Genomic DNA, 9055 nt, shown 5'->3' with positions numbered 1-9055 from the left:
TCCATTTTCTGATACTCTTCCTCCTGTGAAGGACAGTAAACAATACAAACACAAACCAAAAAAGAAAGGGACAGAGATAGCCCTAAACAAAATTATTTTAAGGATGATGACCCCCACCTCACCACATTTTAAAGAAAAGCTTTAAGCCGATCTTACAGATGAACTATTATCTTTTGGTCTCCTTTTTGACGTTATTGTGAAGTACCTTCAGGATACTTGATAATAAGGCACCCTGAGTTGTTCTGTATTTCAATGTATTATTAACACCAAAAGCCAAATGAATAATGAACACACAAGTTGAGAAATATTTTCTTCTTCCATTGACTGTTTATTCTGTCATGAGGAACTCATTAATTGGCTTTTTATGGTATGACTTTATGGTTAGTACAAAAGAACGCATACAGTATTTAACAATACCTTATGTCTGTCTTTAAGGGAGGAATCTGAGGTAGGAACTTTTATCAGACAAAGTTGCTTGCTGGATATCATGGTAGCTTAAGCTTTTTGCATAAACTGCTAAAGGTAACTTTCTAAAATGAAGCAATCTGTAAATTAGACATTTCCATTCCACTTTTGACTGGTAAAAACAGCACAGTTGTCCGACAGACGCAAATTTCCAAAGATGCAAGACCAGTGAGGCCACCTATAACAGTATTTTATGCTATAATACAAGTATTGTGCCAAGCAGTTAGTGAAAAACATACCATGAGAACAGATTTTGGATGCTGTTCCCAAAGAACATTAAAGTTCATCTCCAATTCTAAGCTCAGTTTCTTTCATATTTTCCCTTTTCCCTCACACTGTGTTATTTAAGACTAATTTATAGCTCCAGGCTTTCGAGTCTCATATAGAAATTGGCTGGGTGATTTTGTTATCAAGTACATAAATACTTTTATTGGAACCAGGATTTCATCCAGGATGTTTCATCTGTAATGCAGTTAAGGAGGTAGCTGGAAAAAGCAACATTTGTACAGGGAATATCTGCAGAAATATTCTCAGAAATGCTACTTGTAGAGTTAAAATAGGCCTCGTCACAAACATGGAGAGACTTTTAGGCTAAGATGCTTTCCCTACTGCATAACAAGGATATTACAACTAACACTGGTCTCTGGAAAATGACACCTCCAAACCCAGCATTATTTGTTTCAAACACTACATCGAGCAGTTTCGTGGTGAAAAACATCTTTGGCCTGCAACTGCTATGAGAGAGAACCAAGTATTTCTGTGCATCACTGACTTGAACAGGGCATGCCTAGGATGGACCAGCTACCAAGCAATCACCCTTAACACTAGACAAATATAAAGAATTAATTTACTTATTGAAATCTAAATAGTAAGACCACAGCTACTATGTTTAGAAAGAGATGTGCAGAGACGAAAAGAAAAATGCCACTTATAGATAACTAAATGCTAGTTCATCTCAATGGGATTTCTCTGTTTCTTCCAAATACAAAGTTGTCAGGATGCTTACACAGCCCTTACAACTGGGATCCAACCTTTAGGTAAGAAACTCTGGGTGACGCTTTTGTTATTGGGAATACTGACCTGGATATAAGTATATGCCCATTTTCTGCCTGAGATCACAGTCAGAACCTCACTTAATCCTTTCCCCTAGGATTGCCTCTGACTTGCAGATTTGAAACTTAATCAAGATACCAAGCTGTAACACTTTTCCCATAAGACATTCCTTTTTCTTTCCCTTTTTCACAGCAATTACACTCCATGTTACAGCAACCTTCAGCTGGGCTAGCTAAAACTATCATGTATACGGATGCAAACAAAACTCACCAGTGATAGTCCAAGAGCATAACCATAAATGAACTGCCTACTCATCATGAGGGAAGTGGGTAGACAACCCAGCTAGCTGGCTGATCAGACAGCAATGTCTAACTTTCCACTATGAAAAATATATTATCTACAAACATAGAAAGCAATAACTGTAGTTTAAATGAACATATAAAGGAGAATGTTTCCTTCAGATCATTGCAAGCTCTCAGAGACCAGATAAAATCAAAATCACAAACATGAGTGGCAGCACTGGACTTGGCTGGCCAACTCCCACCCCACCTTTCAGTGAACATGATAGACATGAAATTGTGACTAATGTCTGTACAAAGCCTTTTTTCTTCCCCTACCTCCTGCATACCTCAGGTGAATGAACTGCAATTTGATCCTTGGAGCTCTCAACTCAACAAGGAAAAGGAAAACTTAATTAGTGTCTAACTGCTAAAGAGCCTTTCCTTTTCCTTCTCCTGCATAATTCCAAAATGCAATTGCTGAAGAGGGGGAAAAGAGCTTTAAGCTTGAAAGAGAGATCAGGCAACCAAACAGAACTTCAGATGGCTTTCTAGCTCAGAAAACCAACTACAGGCACATTTGTATGTTGTTTGTCACGTCAGGTTCATTCAGCCATTGCAGACCTTTATAAGACACTTCCCTAATTAACTGCTAGACTTTATTTAATTAAGATCACACCTGTAATAACACATTAGAGCAATCACAGCCTTCTTTGACTAAAAAATATTAGGACTGTAAGTGCTTTATTTCTTAAGTTATCAACTCATTTTCACTACGCACCGGTAATACCTCATGAGACCACATTCTGAATATAGTTGCACTGCTGTAACCTGTAATTACTGTAGTTAGGAATTTATGAATACATAACTAAAATCAGAGTCTTTAAGAATTTTAACCCAACACTGGGGCTATAAACACCGACAGAACAAAAATCATGTGAACTTTATACAGTAAATACTACTTTTATTGACTCCTTTAAGTGAGGAATGGTGTCTAGAAAGCACTCAATTCAGATGCTTCTCGAGGTAGTATATGTAATTTCCTATTAACCAGATATTTTAGAAGTATTTTACAGTAGCTTAAAACTGCTATACAGATATCAATAAAAATTACCAGAGCAAGAGACAGACATCTCAAGAATGCATATGAAAAATGTTCCAGTGTTTTCTCAGTGCAAGGGTAATTGGCCCAAGAAATTTTCAAAGTCAGAAAGTGGAGTTAGTTGCCCAATTACTATTGAAAGCTAACAGCCATCAGGCACCTCTGGGCCTTTGAAAGTTTCTCTTTTAATGTCAGTTATAGTTACTTCAGTAATGACAACTTTAAGTGCAGACTATGTACGAAATCTAGATCTGTACTCCTACTCCTTGGTGTTCTTGACTTGCTACATGTATTTCTCTTAGTGCTTCGTTGAATTCCTCTTAAAGTATGATTAACAATGCATTTCCTCCTAACTCATTAGTGTTCCTAAAGCAAATGGATGAAAGATGATACAAAATTAAAATAATGGTCAGTATCATCATGGCATCACACTACTTGTTCTAAAGTTCCTGGATTTGGGGACTGAGCAAGCCTAAGGAGTGAGTTTGCCTCTCACTTATGTGACAAGCTGTGACACCACCAAGGAATGAAATGCAGAGACAAAAATGTAACATGCCAGCCTAGGTTTTTGTCTCATTTATGGTTTAAACAGAAAGCAACAAATTCACTTACTATGGCTGTCTTTCATATATTCTAAAGCTGCAGGTCAGTAATGTACCTAGGTGTGCTGGATTCAATGGTGTTACTCACATAGACAAAGTTAACTATTTGCTTAGGCACTACATTAAATCAGAATCCACATTTGCACAGTCTTACCCATACTGCTAAAGGGCTAAACTGTAACTTTAAGCCACAATATATACCTGCATTGCCTGCCACAAAATTTTTGGAAAAGGAGCTTGTACAATCTTCTGATTTTATGTCTTTCAAGCATTGATGTCTTATTTCATCATATTCCATCACACAACCCTTATTCTAGCAAAAGATGTAAAAGATGTTCTATTTGAAAAATGCAGCTAAAATATGAACCCGTTACTTCTAGTATTGAAAAACTAAATGAACTTGGCAAATTTATCAGTTGTGTAACTCTACTTAGAGATCAGGTTAAATTTGCATGAAATTCTGGTTTGAAGTAGTTAGCAGGTTTATCTGGGGTCAATGGCACGTTCTTTTACCATTATTTTTACCTTTTATCTTCAGACTCAATTGCCATCTATTCCATTTTGAGATTTAGGAAAGTTTCCCATTAGAGATCAAACCAGTATCTTTTACAATATGATAAGGTTTTATTTTTCATGGATTTTTCAGAACAGACTTTTTTCACTTTAAAATTAGAAATTAACGGAAAGTAGCTTTCCGGTCTGTAATTTTATAATATTGAATTTTTGTTTGTTTGTTTTAAAAAGAACTTAATACCTCAGTATAACAATGATTGACAAAAAGAAATAGGGAAATTTCCTCAAAAATCATCTTCTTCTATTTTATTTATTAAAATTTAAAATGATAAAAAGAAGCATATTCGCTGCTCTAGGAACCCTATTATACAATGAAATTTCATCAGTATTGAAATAATCATTCCAATGGGAACTTTGGCAGCCAGAAATGACAGACGTTATTTTCATTTCATCTCTGTTATGGGAAGGATATCATTAGCATTCTCCAAAGCTCGGTCAAGTTATCAATGCTTTGATTATGAACTGAATGGAATAGCCATTGAATTTGCATATGGATTCCTGCACTCAAACACCTCAAAGATCTGCACAAATACAATCCAAGATAGGATCAATGATGTAGCGCCAGGTTTTGGAAATGCACATATTCTTACTTCCACGAGCAAAAACTATGCACATGCTTCACTGTTTGCTACATTGAGGGATTAGTTTGCATAATTCACACTACGCAATGTGGTGTCTTTACTGATTAGAGATATTAGGTGATTAGCTCTAAGGGATGACAATTTTAAGGATGCAGTGTTGTACTGCTTACATTCTGTAAAATGATTTCATCACTGGGACACAGTATAAGTTTATATAGAAAATCAGAAACTTACAACTAAAAGGAAAGAGAATATTAATAGAGGAAAAACAGGAAAATTAGCAGTACTAAAGAGACATAATTAATTTCAACATCTACTGTGCAATTCTTTTATAAAAGACTATGACCAGCATATTTTAATTCTCACAAGGTCAAACTGATCCATGAAATCAGTTCTGGTTAGACATTCATAAAAGTACCTAAGGGCAGTTTTAAATCACACACCAATTTTCCCCAAAATTTTAAAAGTTTTTAAGAATGAGAATTTAATTCATCAGTTAACATTCACAAGTTATTTTTAGTTCTATATTAATATACACTTATCAAGATATATACCAAACCGTAGGACATGAAAAGCTGATTTTAAATCACTTGCAAAAGAAATGCAATTTTTTTTTTTCAATCCTTTATCACTTAGAAGAAAAGTCATCTGCGGATTCATGTTTTAATTCACTGTCATAATAGGCTCATACAGAGAGGACTTTTGGTTTTGAAAAGCAGACAACTAAACAGGGGTGAAAATTACAAAAATATATGTTGAAATTCACAAGAAAATAATTATTTTCAATATCTTTCAAATGTAGAGCTGGCAGTTTAAGCCATTACTTCTTTGTTTTTCATGAGGAATATATATCTTCACAGACAGTTGCTCTCTGTTTCTTACTCTCTCTCTAAAACATTTTTTGCTTCCTTTCTTTCTCTGCCTTGTTTGCTGCTTTTTTATTAGGCAGAATGTCAGAAAAGACTGATCTTTACCTTTGTAAGGGAGGATGTCACAGTTTGCTTTGGCTTTGACTACTTGTTTATATAACAGATGAAAGACTATCAAGTGGTGAAACAGAAACCTATTATTATGTTAAGAACCTTAACAAAGATGAACCAAAATATTTTTATTGACAAAAACAGTTGCTTCATTGATCAAATGAAAGAAATCTTGTGCACATATTGCAATTACTGTAGGCCTTCCTTTGTAGTTAGAGGACTCACTGGAGTTACAGAGTCCAACTTACCTTTGTAAATTCATAGATTTCTGTGCAATTATGCCAGGGATAAGTATAGTCCCTGGTCAGATGAAAATAATTTTAAAATAATTCTGTATTTTAGCCTTGGTGATACATTAATATTACAAAGAGTGCTATCATTCAGAAACTGGTGATTTGGATGGACTCTCTGACCTTCTCATACTACATATGGGACTAAGAGAACAGCATCATTCTGTGCCCCAGCCTCCCCATCCGTAACGTTTCCTCTTTTCACTCGGTGTCTGCTTGCTATGGCTAGCACACAACCCTTGAGCACCAGGCTTGTCTACCAGGAACCTTAACCTCAGGAAAATTCTTTTAATGTTACATCGCTTTGGGGACATCCGTCTCCTGTATTAAGCAAAAAAGTAGAAAACTCAAAGGCTGCATGCCCTCGCTGGGACTTCCCTTTCATTCACCGCAGACACACAGCTTCAGACTGTAAATGCTTCCGGATATCTGCTCCCTCAGCAGCGCTTCAAATTCAGTTTCACCTCCTCCCAGCACTATGCCATTTTATCCAGCCTATATCACAGAGGGGAAAAAAAAAAGAGAAGAAAAAACCCAACCCTCAAAGCCTTTCTCTGCCTCCGGGCCTCCCCTTCCTCACCTCCCTTCCCTGCTTCGTGCCATGTGCTCTCTGTTAAATTTCTCCTTCCACCTGGAGAGGTCTCCTTTCCACTTACACAAGCCAAGGTTAATATACCTCTCCACAGCCAGTGCTGTGCACACGCAAGCCTGAAGTGCACCACCGCCTTCTCCATTTCCTTTTTTAACTCGCCGTGGGAGGATGCTCTCTCGCGTGGTTGTGAGGGGCCTAGGGGGACCTGGGGGGAGGGTGTCAGGGAACAGGGCATACACATCAGCTCCAGCCTGTCTCCCACCGACACCGGGCTGACACACCGAGCTTTGCTTCCTGCTGTACAGAGACTTTTTCAAGAGCGTGTTAGAAACAGAGGTATGAAGAGATGATCTTTATTTCTTATTTCAGTAAATCTTATCAGATATCAAATGCCCTTAGGAAGCATTTGAAACACCTATGCCAGGTTTTTAATTATTCTCAGAAATTCTGCGCACAATCATAACACCTTGGTACATACGGCTTTTGACAGAATGCAGTTTTAGATGAACTACGACTATTAGTGCATTTGAATGGATTTAGCTGACTCAGCCAAAGAATAATAAAGTACTGCAGAGCCTCTGAAGCCAGTGAAGACTGGCTTTGAAGGTGGTTGACTTTGTCTTATACCATTCTTGAACTGGACAGAGAACTGATGGTCAAGATCTCTAACAACACGAGGAGATATCCTAATCACTGGGAGGAAAGGAGAAGTGATATTCCTCCTACCAACATGATTTTATGACTGATGTCTACATCTCCTTAGTTCAATTACAAGGTAAGTAAAAGAAGTTTAATCCATATTCAGGCTGGAAACAAAGGAGGTATACTTTCCCTAAAGCACACCCACAGTCTTCAGCTCTTCTCTAAATGCATCTGCATACTTCAGCATGAACAGCATCAACACAGGTAAGATGAGCATTAGACCCTAGAGTTAGCAATCACCAAGGCAAAACCCAGCACTACACATCTGTCAGACTACCACTAAGACAAAATTTTCCTTGGCTTATTTTTCTCTGATGACAAAAATGTTAAGACAGGGATGAATCGGGCCTGTTTGCGCACATTCATGAGAATACTCTTCCATCACAAACAGGATTTTTTCTCATTTCTCTGTAATAAGTGTTTACCATGCTGCAAATTGAGGAGCAAACACACAGTTCATATCACACCAACAATTCAAAGCACTTATTAGCCTCCAAAATGTTCTTGCAACACCAAAACATTGTTTATGAGTGCAGAATACTAATTTGACGGAGAAGTAAGTGGTCCTTTAAAAACTAGAAGCATTTATTAAATACCAGAATGTCCTAGCCCTGCCATGGCTGAATCACAGAGGATCCATGAATGAACATTTACGTTCAGTTGGTGACATGCTAGAAAACTCTTCAGAGATTTGAACATATCAGCGTAGGCCCCCCTCCCCTCCCTGTTCTTGTGAAGGTAACTTGGCTATGAAAGGAAATTCTAGAAGAAAGTCAGGGCTTGCCCTGTTATGTGGTGGCATCAGGACACCTTCTCTAAAAACTCTTCTGTACAACAGAATTCCTCTTTACCAGATTGTGCTCTCACCCCAAGGAACAGAGAAAAGCAAACTGCCATCCTACAACTTGCCTGAAAGTGAGAAAAGAAAGGAAATGTTACCGACTTTATGAAGTCTATTAATGACCTCCCTACAGCAACCTAATTAACAGAGAGAGTGCACTGGTATTGCAGTGCAAGCCCCAGTCCCCAAGCCCAAGCATATCAGGTCTTGACACAGACATCTGGGGAGCTCTGACAGCTGAATATTCTTCATTTCAATTAATACTGGAAATACTCAGGTGACTGAACGCATCTTTGCTTTGCGATATGCAGCAATCCTCAGCGAACACTTCGTCCCACACAGAATATGTTGTGGTGATGCAGTCGCACCTGGGAGAACGCTGAGTGATGATTTTTGGGATCTTTGTAGAGCTCTAACAGCTTCCTAGACTTTTCTCTTTGATGAAGAAACTCAGACTTCACTGCACAGCAACTGTTATCAGTGAGTGTTGACCAAGACAGAGCTTTCCTGATAACCTTATTTGGAAGAAAAAGCTTATTCCCTGTGATCTAAGGTTGCCTACAGTGCTCTAAGCAGCAATTTCAAAAAGAAGTTGACAGTGATGTCTCTCTTTTTTAGTTACTATAAATGACAGTGGCTTGTTGATGAACATACTGAAGCATCAGATACATAAGAGGGGTGATGTATTTCAAATGCTATTTTAGTTTTTCTCTCTTTATTAAATTCAGTGGGGTTTTTACTTTGCTTTCATGTCCAAGCTTGCCTGTTTGCTAAATGTAGACTAGCCCAAACAGAAACAGAAGAACCAATAACAGACATTGCAACCCATCACTCTCCATCTTCCAGCAGCCCCGGAGCATGCATAACACGTGAGAGTTGAAAGTGAGTGAATGAAATGCTATGGGCTCCTGGTTCTTAAAAAGGAAAAACAACAAACAACTGAACAGTACTTGAGCGAACCAGCAAACATTTGCTAAAAGTCAAAGTTTTCTATGG

Source organism: Apteryx mantelli, chromosome 5 (assembly GCF_036417845.1).
Source record: "Apteryx mantelli isolate bAptMan1 chromosome 5, bAptMan1.hap1, whole genome shotgun sequence".
Taxonomy (NCBI): Eukaryota; Metazoa; Chordata; class Aves; order Apterygiformes; family Apterygidae; genus Apteryx; species Apteryx mantelli.
The sequence above is the reverse complement of the archived record's forward strand: the minus strand, read 5'-3'. Positions refer to the sequence as shown.